At 44.7% G+C, this 13,992-nt stretch overlaps 1 long non-coding RNA gene across 1 annotated transcript; it reads left to right on the top strand.

The window, feature by feature from the left end:
* The first annotated feature begins 1,667 nt into the window (after positions 1 to 1,667).
* LOC124706469 lies at positions 1,668 to 2,455 on the top strand. The gene is made up of 3 exons (XR_007004424.1): positions 1,668 to 1,823; positions 1,911 to 2,106; positions 2,235 to 2,455. It is a non-coding gene; the product is annotated as an uncharacterized LOC124706469 (long non-coding RNA).
* The last annotated feature ends 11,537 nt before the right edge of the window (positions 2,456 to 13,992 follow it).

The following is a 13,992-nucleotide window of genomic DNA, read 5'->3' as shown; positions in this document are numbered from 1 at the left end:
CTAGAAGAAACCCACTTCTTCGCGACCGCCATCACCTGGTCGACCAGCTCGGCTTGATGGTGTTAATCATCTGTTGTCGCTTGAGATTAAGCCGAGAGCGTGATGGAGGAGAACGCCCGGATAACTCTCCACCGTGGCTAAAACCAGTTGTCCACGTGGGCAAAACAGCTAACAAAACAACCATATGTGACCGGAGGGGGTAATTTGAGTGGTATTTGATACTTAGGGGGGTTAAGTGCTCCAATCTAAACTTAGGGGGGTTTAACATCCCAAACCTAATACTTAGGGGGGTTATGCGGACTTCTTTCCGTATTTAATCGAGGACTGTCTCCTCGCTCGGTAACCAACAGGTACGGGGCTGCTTTCCTCTGAGCGCGTTGGTGGCGGGAGCATGGAGGCTAGGGAGGCGCCGGTGCTGGGCATTGGGGAGTACGGAGACGGTTGGCGGCCAGGACGCTGGATCTGAACCGTCGTCTCCGGCAGAGCGGCGGAGGCCATGGCGCCTTCCTCCGTGGAGAGCGCCGTCTCCGGCGGAGCAGCGGGGGCTAAGAGACGGGGGAACGGGAGGACAGGGGCAACCTCGGCGACCGCCTCCATGGCGAGGCCCACCCCTATCGGAACAGGATGCTGCAGAGAGCGATCAAAATCAGGCATCCGCCCCCCCTACAACAAGACCAAATCATCCAACCTGAAATTAAATCAGAGCCATGGCCGTACGTACCTTCATGAGGGCCAGGGCGTGCGCGGAGGAGTCGTCCTGGGCGAGCTGGAGAGCGGGTGCGTGGTGGATACACGGGACGGGGTGGATTCCGACGGAGCCGCTGGCCGCGGCGCCAGGGCGACGTGCGAGCGGTAGGATGCTGCGGTGGTGGGTGAGAATGACGACGCTATCGCCATGGCTGCTGAGGCGGCGGGCAAGGAGGTGGCGGTGGTGTGCGTCTTTGACTGCCTCTGGTGTGGGGAAAGATGCGAGAGAGCGGGCGTGAATTGAGGATGGAGGGGGACGATGGACAAAGGAAGGACTTACCACGGGATGGTGGAAGGGTAAAATAGTCACACGAAAATATGTAGGACGAAAGCTCTAACCGGAGGAAACAGAACCAGTTCCTCCTTTTTATATAGTAGAGACTCTAAAACCAAAACTATATATAATGTATTTCAAAAGTTTCAACTTCCAATTAAACTATGTTGTTTGGGGTTTATTTGAAAAAGGATTTAAGAACCAGTTTTAAAATTAAAGAGAAAATGGTTTTCTAAAACAAACCTAACCCCTCTTTCCTGGGCCTCCTTCTCTTTTCCTTGGCCTTTTTCTTCTCCATCCCCGCGGCCCACCTCTCATCTCCCTTTCTCTTCCCACGGCCTGGCCCAGCCCAGCTCCACCGTACCCCTTCGTCGTCTTCCTGGACGAGTCACGCAGGAGGCGTGCTCGCCCAACGTCGCCATCAACTGTGGTCCTCCACTCCTTCCGCTTTACCCCGCCTTAAAGCCGCTTCGGCGCCGCGTCCACAAACCCTAGCACTCTCCTCCTCCATCGCGCCGCCACCTTCCTTTTTCCTCACGTTCTTTTCTTCTCTGTGAACACCACCGTTTGCCTCCTCCTCAACCTCACCATGGCGTCGCCGCTACAGGTCCTCCCGCGACGAGCCAAGGGCACCGGAAGATGCGCCTCGCCGCCCTCGTCATCCTCCCCAAAGGAATCGACCTAGATGTTTCTCAATCGCCCCCAAATTCGCCGTTCCCCTCTCAGACTCCGGCGAGAAAACCATCAATTCCGGCCATCTCCGACCTCCTCCGCCGTTTTCGAGCACACCATCACATTCCTGGTGAGCTTCCGCGCCTCTTGGACCTCTTCCCCGTCTTCTTCCTGTCCTCTCTTGGTCTACGGCGTTGACCACCACGTTTCCCCGCAGGTTCTCGTCGTTGGCCAACCTCTGGTGGTTCCCCGGACTCCGCGCCGCCCGTTTATGGTGTGCAGCGATAGGGCGCATCTCCCGCGTGCAGTGCCTCGTCTCAGTTCGGCCGTCTCCATCGTCCCCGTGCTCAACATGGATCTCCTCCGCCATGACCGTTCTGTCCCAGAACCTCCGCCATGGTCTGGTTCAAAAGGTTGTGTTTCCCTTCGAAAACAACATGAGTAGCGCAACGCACTGGTTGATTGTCTGCTCATTTGATCCAACCATCCTGTGTTCAAATCCCCACAGTAGCACCTTTTAAATCTCCTTTTATCTATGCAGATTTCGTTTCTGGTTGCCCCTTTAAGATCTCGCTTCCATATCGTTCAACAAAGGTAGCACCAGCGCAGTGGCAGTCTAATCATGTGACAAACCCGGCGACCCAGGATCAAATCCTTTGGGCCTCCTCTTTTTGCTGAGAATTTCTACCTATGTTCCACCGAAGTGGGCCTCCATCCAGCGGGCCAATTCATCGCTTGCAAGCGACTGATCGCTATCCGTCGCTTCAGGTCCGGTCCTATACCAGCCCGTGCCTCTGTTTATTCTATTCCTTTTTAAAAATCTTGCATAAATCATATCTTTCAAACCGTTTATCGAAACAAAAAGTATTATATATGGAAATTTATCAGAAAAACATAAGGAACATGAATATGCCATCCATATACCTGTTTGCATCTCGCATCATGTCAAGCCGTGATAGTTATGCATGTTCACCTAATATATATGCGGAGTATTTTGGAATTCCAAATAGGTTTTCCCCGCTCCGTTTAATATTGAAGTAGCGCACCCCTGCCATGCTATGCCATGCTAACAAACACTTAAATTTGCCGGTAGAAATGCAACTCTAACCTAATTTGTTTGTCCGGGGTTCCGATTCCGATTAATTGGATAAGTTGCATCGCATCATAATTGCCATGTCATGCATATCATCTTGATCATGCTGGATCTTCTTTATCCGTAGTAGTAAGATTTGCATCCGTTGTTTGTCCAGTATTTGCTTCTTCTCGGATAGGATCGCGAAGTGGTGCTGTGAGATACGACAAGTTCTCCGGATGCTCCTCGGCAAGCTTTAATAGGCAAGCATTTCCCCTATACTCTTGTCCCTGCAGGAGTCGCTCACCTATTTTATTTTGCCTTCTCCCTCATGCTAGACTTAAGTTTCGTTCTTGTCACGTGTCCCTTCCACTTGTTACCTCAAGCATCCCATATTGCCACCACCACCTCCTACAGCTATTGTTTGGTTATCGGGTCTGCCTTGCGAGTCGTAGTGCATGCTAGTGCTGTCTTATCTCGTTACCGTTGTTGTTATCTTATCGGGTTATATGTTGGGAAGAATCATGGTTACTTTAGTTGTTGACATTTGTTTAGCGGAGGCATCGGTGGGTCAGCTGCTCGTTTTGTGACGGCTCACTTGTGTTTCCTAAATATCTTAGGACCCCGAGTTCTTGTTATCTGTTCCGAGACTGAGCGCTCTAACCACACGTGGGTATGCTTACCGGGTCTCCCCTCGACCACTGCCGGAATCTACAGCTTTGTCCAGTGGCCACAACTAGTTTGAATGTTTGTTTTGTTTCTTCCGGGCGTGCAAGCTTCTTTCTTTGTGGTCAGATGATATGATGTTTTACTTTTGGGGAAGCCATGATGCCTTGTAACCCCGTCGTCTCTTGCACGCTCGTAGGATGCGGTACGTATTGCTGAAGATGGATTCACCCTGCGGGCACTGTTTCCATCCGATAGCCGTAGACGCAAACAGCTAAGTCCGCTTCGAGCACGTGCGGACTTCGACACGGGTTAACTTAGTTAGGTGGCTTCCTGGACATTGTTGTAGTGAAGGAGAGTGCGTGTCGTGATATCCACCTGTCGTAAGTGGGTTGATCGTGCGTGTGGGCACATTTGGGCACCCCTGCAGGGTTACAATCTTATCGATAAGCCGCGTCCGCGGTTATGGACGTTTTGGAGCTGTATGACTCGATCATAGACAACTTACACCTGTTGCTTCAATACTATTAACTTGCATAGTAAGATAGAACAACTTGAATAATAACTGGTTAAAACTTGTCAACCGTGTGAGTGCCTTTGTAAGTACCTCTTTGCGGAGGGGGAACACATCGGTTGGGTTATGTTTGCAGAGTATAGAACTGTTAGTTTATGCGCTCTCTCACCTTCTCTGGTAGACGAATGTTGTAGAGTGTCTCTATAGGTTTTTAGTGCTTGCGCGCTGCCGCTTAACCCCACCATATTTTCCTATGACGTTCCTCTTGCGTCCTCTAAGTCCCCTGCGTGCCTCAAGTACAAAGGACGACTGGTTGACGAATGCTTATACGTCTTGAAGTCTTGTTAAGTACGAACCCGTACTTATTGCTGCTTCTACGGGATATAACCGGGCAGGTATGAAGATATGTTCGATGAAGACGATGTTAGCAAGGTTACCCTTCCGGCTTGGCTCGGGCAGGGTTATGGACGCCATCGGTTATCTTCAGGACTCTTAGTCCAATTTGTATCTTGTCCGTACTCGGACGTATTTGATCTTCTGTATGATTTGGATCTTGTATTTGTATATTTGTATCTTGACTCGTTGGAGTCGTTGTTGTCATATATGTATCTTGTGGGCTCTATTGTAATCCTGTTGTAATGTTACCGCTCGTGTTAATTCCTCTGGCATCACGTGTGTGATTCGTCGCGCACGTCGTGTCGGAGGGCGTCTCTGAATCGATATCGTGCGGATTTCGGCGGGTTCGCTGGGATCCTCATGGTACCGGTTCCGGGGCGTCACAGCCAGTCACCAGCACACATGAACTAAGCACTCTAAGCAAAGCTTCCCACGGACATACATGCCATGTGGCGGCTGAACTCAGAAGAGAGCCAACAGTAAAAAAATATTCCAAACACCACTAGCAAAATTGCTCCTTAATTAGAAAAGTGTGGCGGTGGCGATTCCCCAAAGAAGGAATAAAAATCTTTTCCCATATAGTCTCTATTCCGGTGATGCGTCTAGCTTCACCGGAGGGAATGTGGAGGTTTATCTATGGCGGATCTCGATGGATTTGGTATGTGTTTCTTCTGATCTACGTTTCTCTTCATCGGTGATGGTTGCTGCTCTTTTGTGTTGGTTTTTTGAGGCCTTAGCACAAGAACCTTCTGTTTGTCTACTAACGAACTTTGCTCGGCTACAATGAGGAAGGAGCGAGGATGGCGACGTAACTTTGGCTAAGTGCCTGTAGACTTTTTTTGTATTTTTATTACTTTTAGATTTTCATGTATTGTTGCCATACCTTGCCATGTCTTGGTCCGGGCCGGGCCGAGAAAAGTCGAACGGTGAAAAATTAGGCCTAAGCCCGGCCTAGCCCGGTAAAAAATCCGGAAAGCCCGTCAGGTCACGGGTCGGGCCGCTTAGTTAAACATCGTTTTTGGGCTACCTAGGCCCGAACCGGGTGTCAGGCTAACATTTGCAGGGCTATGCCTGGAATTTTCGAGCCGGGCTGCCCATTGCCAGGTATGATTGATGTAAAAGATTAAGACTTTTTGAAAAAAATATTTTGAAGCGACTAAACCAGGGTCCTGCGTAAACACGACAAAATATTTGACGGAAAAATGGTTGCAGAAGAAAAAGCAGCACGAGGAAAATCATTCATCATGTTCCTATTTTGTCTACTACAACAAGCTCTACTACGATAAACTTTGTCCAGATACCATAAGGGCAGCGTGTGACGCCCCGGAACCGGTACCATGAGGATTCCAGCTATCCCGCCGAGATCCGCCTGATATCGATTCAGAGACGCCCTCTGACACGACGTGCGCGAAGAAACACACACGTGATGCCAGAGGAATTACCACGGGCAATAACATTACAACAGGTTTACAATAGAGCCCACAAGAGACATATATTACAACAACGACTCCAACGAGTCAAGATACAAATATACAACACAAAGATCTGAATCATACAGAAGATCAAATACGTTCGAGTACGGACAAGATACAAATTGGACTAAGAGTCCTAAAGATAACCAGTGACGTCCATAATCCTGCCCAGGCCAAGCAGGAAGGGTAACCTTGCTAACATCATCATCTGTACCTGTTGAAGTCGGGTCATCGGTTGCCGAAAAAAAGGGGAGGAGGCAAAAAGAAGAAAGGCGAGGGTAAGTACCAATGGCACGTACTTGCGAGACCAGACCAGTTGTGCTCGTTGGTGGGCGGTATAAACATTGCCCGGCTATATGGTGGAGTTTAGCGGCAGCGCAGCTTGTACTAACCAATAGAGACACGCTACAACATTCGTCTAATCAGACAAGGTGAGAGAACGCATAAGCTAACAATTCTATACTCTGCAAACATAACCCAACTAATGCATTCCCCCTTCGCAAAGGAAGAAGTACTAACAAGGGCACTCACACGGTTGACAAGTTTTATTAGGTATCAGTTGTAGTAATGCTAAATTACTACGCAAGTTATTAACAAATTATTAGCAGTAACATAAAGGTGTAAGTTGTTCTATGATCAAGCCATACAGCTCCAAGTCGTCCATAACCGTGGGCACGACTTATCGATAAGATGTAAACCCTTCAGGGGTTGCCCAAACGTAACCATACGCATGCTCGAACCCGCGGTGCAAATGCGGAGTCTCACAACAAGACCGTTCCCAATGCAAGAGAAAGTTTAATGAGAGCCACCCAACTAAGCTACCTGTGACGAAGTTCGGCCGTACTCCGATACAGACCCAGAGGTTTGCGAGGAGGGCTATGCTGGCATGAACAACCTACTTTCGCTAAACCTACCACGAGATGATGTACAATACAGAATATAAACACCCGAAGGCAACAAGAAATAAATCGTGCATATCGTGCATATGGTCAAATAAAACCAAGGTTGTGGCTCCCAATAAACAGACTCGAGGAAAGGTAGTGGGTGATGGGGGTCCCACTTCCCCACGTACGGGAAGAGCGCTCAATCTCGGAACATATAACAAGAACTCGGGTCCTATGGGACATTAGCGAGACAAAGATCCGATGCTTTCGCAAAGGGGCTCACAGATGTCACTGCTTAACAATTTTAGTTGTTAACAATTAGTAGGACATGAGTATCTCTAACAACTGATATAGCATGTGATTAGCTCCCAACAACCCAACAAATATAGAGATAACAACAGATTCCTAAACATGCGCTACAACTCGCAAAAAGGTTCAACCAACAAACAACGACGATAGGTAGCAGATATTTAACACGGCTCATATGGGTGACAGTGGAATAGGACACGTGACACAACAGAATCGCAACATATGGATAACAAGAGAACAACGAGCAGGAAACTGTAAAATAGGTGAAGGAGGTGGGCTCGCCTATGAAACGCTGTCGAAGAACTTGTCGGAGAACTCGTTGTATCTCATATGATATGCATGGTATGGCAATGATGATGCGATGCAACTTATCCAATTAAGCGGGATTGGAACCCCGGATAAACAAATTAGGTTGGAGTTGCATTTCTACCGACAAAGTTAAAGGTTGCTTAACATGGCATAACAGGGCAGGGGTGCGCTACTTCAATATTAAACGAAGCGGGGAAAACCTAATTGGAATTCTGAAATACTTCGCATATATGTTAGGTGATCATGCGTAATGCTTGTGACGGTAAAGCACACGTCCGTTAGGAACCCCAAGAGGAAGGTATGATGCGTACAACAGCGAGTTTTCCCTCAGTAAGAAACCAAGGTTATCGAACCAGTAGGAGATGAAGGCCACGTGAAGGTTGTTGGTGAAGGAGTGTAGTGCGGCGCAACACCAGGGATTCCGGCGCCAACGTGGAACCTGCACAACACAATCAAAATACTTTGCCCCAACTTAACAGTGAGGTTGTAAATATCACCGGCTTGCTGAAAACAAAAAATTAAACGTATGGTGTGGAGAATGATGTTTGCTTGCAAAGAACAACAGAGAACAATGATTGAAGTAGGTTGTACGTTGATACGTCTCCGACGTATCGATAATTTCTTATGTTCTATGCCATATTATTGATGATACCTACATGTTTTATGCACACTTTATGTCATATTCGTGCATTTTCTGGAACTAACCTATTAACAAGATGCCGAAGTGCCACTTGCTCGTTTTCTGCTGTTTTTGGTTTCGTAAATCCTAGTAACGAAATATTCTCGGAATTGGACGAAATCAAAGCCCAGGGGCCTATTTTTCCACGAAGCTTCCGAAGTCCGAAGACGAGACGAAGAGGGGCCACGGGGTGGCCAAACCCTAGGGCGGCGCGGCCCACCCCCGGCCGCGCCGGCCTATGGTGTGGGCCCCCCGTGCCGCCTCTTGACTTGCCCTTCCGCCTACTTAAAGCCTCCGTGACGAAACCCCCGCACGCGAGAGCCACGATACGGAAAACCTTACCGAGACGCCGTCGCCGCCGATCCCATCTCGGGGATCCAGGAGATCGCCTCCCGCACTCGCCGGAGAGGGGATTCATCTCCCGGAGGACTCTACACCGCCATGGTCGCCTCCGGAGTGATGAGTGAGTAGTTCACCCCCGGACTATGGGTCCATAGCAGTAGCTAGATGGTTGTCTTCTCCTCATTGTGCTTCATTGTTGGATCTTGTGAGCTGCCTAACATGATCAAGATCATCTATCCGTAATTCTATATGTTGCGTTTGTCGGGATCCGATGGATAGAGAATACTATGTCATGTTAATTATCAAGTTATTATACATGTGTTGTTTATGATCTTGCATGCTCTCCGTTTCTAGTAGAGGCTATGGCCAAGTTTTTACTTTTAACTCCAAGAGGGAGTACTTATGCTCGACAGTGGGTTCATGCCTGCATTGACACCTGGGACAATGGACGTAAAGTTCTAAGGTTGTGTTGTGTTGTTGCCACTAGGGATAAAACATTGGCGCTATGTCCGAGGATGTAGTTGTTGATTACATTACGCACCATACTTAATGCAATTGTCCGTTGTTTAGCAACTTAATACCGGAGGGGGTTCGAACGATAACCCGAAGGTGGACTTTTTAGGCATAGATGCAGTTGGATGGCGGTCTATGTACTTTGTCGTAATGCCCAATTAAATCTCACTATACTTATCATGTCATGTATGTGCATTGTTATGCCCTCTCTATTTGTCAATTGCCCGACCGTAATTTGTTCACCCAACATGCTTTTATCTTATGGGAGAGACACCTCTAGTGAACTCGTGGACCCCGGTCCATTCTTTAATACCGAAATACAAATCTACCGCAATACTTGTTTTACTATTTTCTCTCGCAAACAATCATCTTCCACACAATACGGTTAATCCTTTGTTACAAGCAAGCCGGTGAGATTGACAACCTCACCTGTTTCGTTGGGGCAAAGTATTTTGGTTGTGTTGTGCAGGTTCCACGTTGGCGCCGAATCTCCGGTGTTGCGCCGCACTACATCCCGCCGCCATCAACCTTCAACGTGCTTCTTGGCTCCTCCCGGTTCGATAAACCTTGGTTTCTTTCTCGAGGGAAAACTTGCCGCCGTGCGCATCATACCTTCCTCTTGGGGTTGCCCAACGAACGTGTGAAATACACGCCATCAAGCTCTTTTCTCGGCGCCGTTGCCGGGAGATCAAGACACGCCGCAAGGGGAGTCTCCACTTCTCAATCTCTTTACTTTGTTTTTGTCTTGCTTTATTTTATTTACTACTTTGTTTGCTGCATTATATCAAAACACAAAAAAATTAGTTGCTAGTTTTACTTTATTTACTTGTCTTGTTTGCTATATCAAAAACACAAAAAAATTAGTTTACTTGCATTTACTTTATCTAGTTTGCTTTATTTACTATTGCTAAAATGGCCAACCCCGAAAATACTAAGTTGTGTGACTTCACTAGCACAAATAATAATGATTTCTTATGCACACCTATTGCTCCACCCGCTACTACAGCGAGAATTCTTCGAAATTAAACCTCGCTTTACTTAATCTTGTCATGAGAGAGCAATTTTATGGTGTTAGTTCCGATGATGCTCGCTGCCCATCTCAATAATTTTGTTGAACTATGTGAAATGCAAAAATATAAAGATGTAGATGGTGACATTATAAAATTAAAATTGTTCCCTTTCTCATTAAGAGGAAGAGCTAAAGATTGGTTGCTATCTCTCGCCTAAGAATAGTATTGATTCATGGACTAAATGCAAGGATGCTTTTATTGGTAGATATTATCCCCTCGCTAAAATTATATCTTTGAGGAGTAGCATAATGAATTTTAAACAATTAGATAATGAACATGTTGCTCAAGCTTGGGAAAGAATGAAATCTCTCGGTTAAAAATTGCCCAACCCATGGACCGACTACTTGGATGATCATCCAAACCTTCTATGCAGGACTAAATTTTTCTTCGCGGAATTTATTGGATTCAGCTGCTGGAGGTACATTTATGTCCATCACTCTTGGTGAAGCAACAAAGCTTCTTGATAATATGATGGTTAATTACTCCGAATGGCACACGGAAAGAGCTCCACAAGGTAAGAAGGTAAATTCCGTTGAAGAATCCTCTTCCTTGAATGATAAAGTTGATGCTATTATGTCTATGCTTGCGAATGATAGGACTAATGTTGATCCTAATAATGTTCCATTAGCTTCATTGGTTGCCCAAGAAGAACATGTTGATGTAAACTTCATTAAAAATAATAATTTCAACAACAATGCTTATCTGAACAATACTAGTAATAACTATAGGCCATATCCTTATAATAATGGTAACGGTTATGCTAATTCTTATGGGAATTCTTACAACAATAATAGGAATACACCCCCTGGACTTGAGGCCATGCTTAAAGAATTTATTAGTACACAAACTGCCTTTAACAAATCTCGTTGAGGAAAAGCTCAATAAAATTGATATTCTTGTTTCTAGAGTTGATAGTCTTGCCTCTGATGTTGATCTTTTGAAATCGAAAGTTATGCCTAATTGGGATATTGAAAATAAAATTGTTACTACAGCAAATGCCATCCAAGTTAGAATTAATGAGAATATAAGATTAATGGCTGAATCGCGTGCTAGGTGGGATAGAGAAGAAAATGAAAAACTAGCTAAAAAGGAAAATGTAGCTAAAGTTTGGACTATTACCACCACTAGCAATGCTAATGATTCATATGTTGCTGCACCTCCTACTATCAATGGTAAAATAATTTGTGTTGGCAATGCTTCTACTCCTAGTGCAAAGCGCGCAAAATTACCTGAAACCGCTAAAACCGCCGAAACCGCTTGTGATAAAACTCGCTGAAATTTTTTCCAACCTTGGGGATGATAATCCCATTGCTTTAGATTGTAATGATTTAGATTTTGATGATTGCCACATCTCTGAAGTTATAAAGTTCTTGCAAAAACTTGCTAAGAGTCCCAATGCTAGCGCTATAAATTTGGCTTTCACAAAACATATTACAAATGCTCTCATAAAAGCTAGAGAAGAAAAACTAAAACTTGAAACTTCTATTCCTAGAAAGCTAGAGGATGGTTGGGAGCCCATCATTAAAATGAGAGTCAAAGATTTTGATTGTAATGCTTTATGTGATCTTGGTGCAAGTATTTCGTTATGCCTAAAAAAGTCTATGATATGCTTGACTTGCCACCATTGAAAAATTGTTATTTGGATGTTAATCTCGCCGATAATGCTAAAAAGAAACCTTTGGGGAAAGTTGATAATGTTCATATTATGGTTAACAATAACCTTGTCCCCGTTGATTTTGTTGTCTTGGATATTGAATGCAATGCATCTTGCCCCATTATATTGGGAAGACCTTTTCTTCGAACCGTTGGTGCTACTATTGATATGAAGGAAGGTAATATTAAATATCAATTTCCTCTCAAGAAAGGTATGGAACACTTCCCTAGAAAGAGAATGAAGGTACCTTATGATTCTATTATTAGAACAAATTATGATGTTGATGCTTCATCTCTCGATGTTACTTGAGTTACACTTTCTGCGCCTAGCCGAAAGGCGTTAAAGAAAAGCGCTTATGGGAGACAACCCATGTTTTTACCTACAGTACTTTGTTTTTATTTTGTGTCTTGGAAGTTGTTTACTACTGTAGCAACCTCTCCTTATCTTAGTTTTATGTTTTGTTGTGCCAAGTAAAGTCTTTGATAGAAAAGTAAGTACTAGATTTGGATTACTGCGCAGTTCCAGAATTCTTTGTTGTCACGAATCTGGGTCTATCTCCTCGTAGGTAGCTCAGAAAATTATGCCAATTTACGAGCATGATCCTCGGATACGTACGCAACTTTCATTCAATTTGAGCATTTTCATTTGAGCAAGTCTGGTGGCCTAATAAAATCCATCTTTACGGACTGTTCTGTTTTGACAGATTCTGTCTTTTATTTCGCATTGCCTCTTTTGCTATGTTGGATGAATTTCTTTGATCCACTAATGTCCAAGTAGCTTTATGCAATGTCCAGAAGTGTTAAGAATGATTGTGTCACCTCTGAATATGTCAATTTTTATTATGCACTAACCCTCTAATGAGTTGTTTCGAGTTTGGTGTGGAGGAAGTTTTCAAGGATCAAGAGAGGAGTATGATGCAATATGATTAAGGAGAGTGAAAGCTCTAAGCTTGGGGATGCCCCGGTGGTTCACCCCTGCATATATTAAGAAGACTCAAGCGTCTAAGCTTGGGGATGCCCAAGGCATCCCCTTCTTCATCGACAACATTATCAGAGTTCCTCCCCCGAAACTATATTTTTATTCGGCCACATCTTATGTACTTTGCTTGGAGCGTCGGTTTGTTTTTGTTTTTGTTTTGTTTGAATAAAATGGATCCTAGCATTCACTTTATGGGAGAGAGACACGCTCCGCTGTTGCATATGGACAAATATGTCCTTAGGCTCTACTCATAGTATTCATGGCGAAGTTTCTCCTTCGTTAAATTGTTATATGGTTGGAATTGGAAAATGCTACATGTAGTAACTCTAAAATGTCTTGGATAATTTGATACTTGGCAATTGTTGTGCTCATGTTTAAGCTCTTGCATCATATACTTTGCACCCATTAATGCAGAAATACTTAGAGCTTGCTAATTTGGTTTGCATATTTGGTTTCTCTAGAGTCTAGATAACATCTAGTATTGAGTTTTGAACAACAAGGAAGACGGTATGGAGTCTTATAATGTTTACCATATGTCTTTTATGTGAGTTTTGCTGTACCGTTCATCCTTGTGTTTGTTTCAAATAACCTTGCTAGCCTAAACCTTGTATCGAGAGGGAATACTTCTCATGCATCCAAAATACTTGAGCCAACCACTATGCCATTTGTGTCCACCATACCTACCTACTACATGGTATTTACCCGCCATTCCAAAGTAACTTGCTTGAGTGCTACCTTTAAAATTCCATCATTCACCTTTGCAATATATAGCTCATGGGACAAATAGCTTAAAAACTATTGTAGTATTGAATATGTACTTATGCACTTTATCTCTTATTAAGTTGCTTGTTGAGCGGTAACCATGTTTCGGGGACGCCATCAACTATTCTTTGTTGGATATCATGTGAGTTGCTATGCATGTCCGTCTTGTCCGAAGCAAGAGAGATCTACCACCTTCATGGTTGGAGCATGCATATTGTTAGAGAAGAACTTTGGGCCGCTAACTAAAGCCATGATTCATGGTGGAAGTTTCAGTCTTGGACACATATCCTCAATCTCATATGAGAATAATAATTGTTGCCACATGCTTATGCATAAAAGAGGAGTCCATTATCTCGTTGTCCATGTTGTCCCGGTATGGATGTCTAAGTTGAGAATAATCAAAAGCGAGAAATCCAAAATGCGAGCTTTCTCCTTAGACCTTTGTACAAGGCGGCATGGAGGTACCCCATTGTGACACTTGGTCAAAACATGTGCATTGCAAAGATCCGGTAGTCCAAGTTAATTAGGACAAGGTGCGGGCACTATTAGTATACTATGCATGAGACTTGCAACTTGTAAGATATAACTTTCATAACTCATATGCTTTATTACTACCGTTGACAAAATTGTTTCATGTTTTCAAAATAAAAGCTCTAGCACAAATATAGCAATCGATGCT

This window comes from Lolium rigidum, chromosome 4 (genome assembly GCF_022539505.1).
Source record: "Lolium rigidum isolate FL_2022 chromosome 4, APGP_CSIRO_Lrig_0.1, whole genome shotgun sequence".
In the NCBI taxonomy this organism is placed as follows: domain Eukaryota; kingdom Viridiplantae; phylum Streptophyta; class Magnoliopsida; order Poales; family Poaceae; genus Lolium; species Lolium rigidum.
Note: the sequence above shows the minus strand (reverse complement) of the source record. Positions and strands in the feature narration are given on the sequence as shown.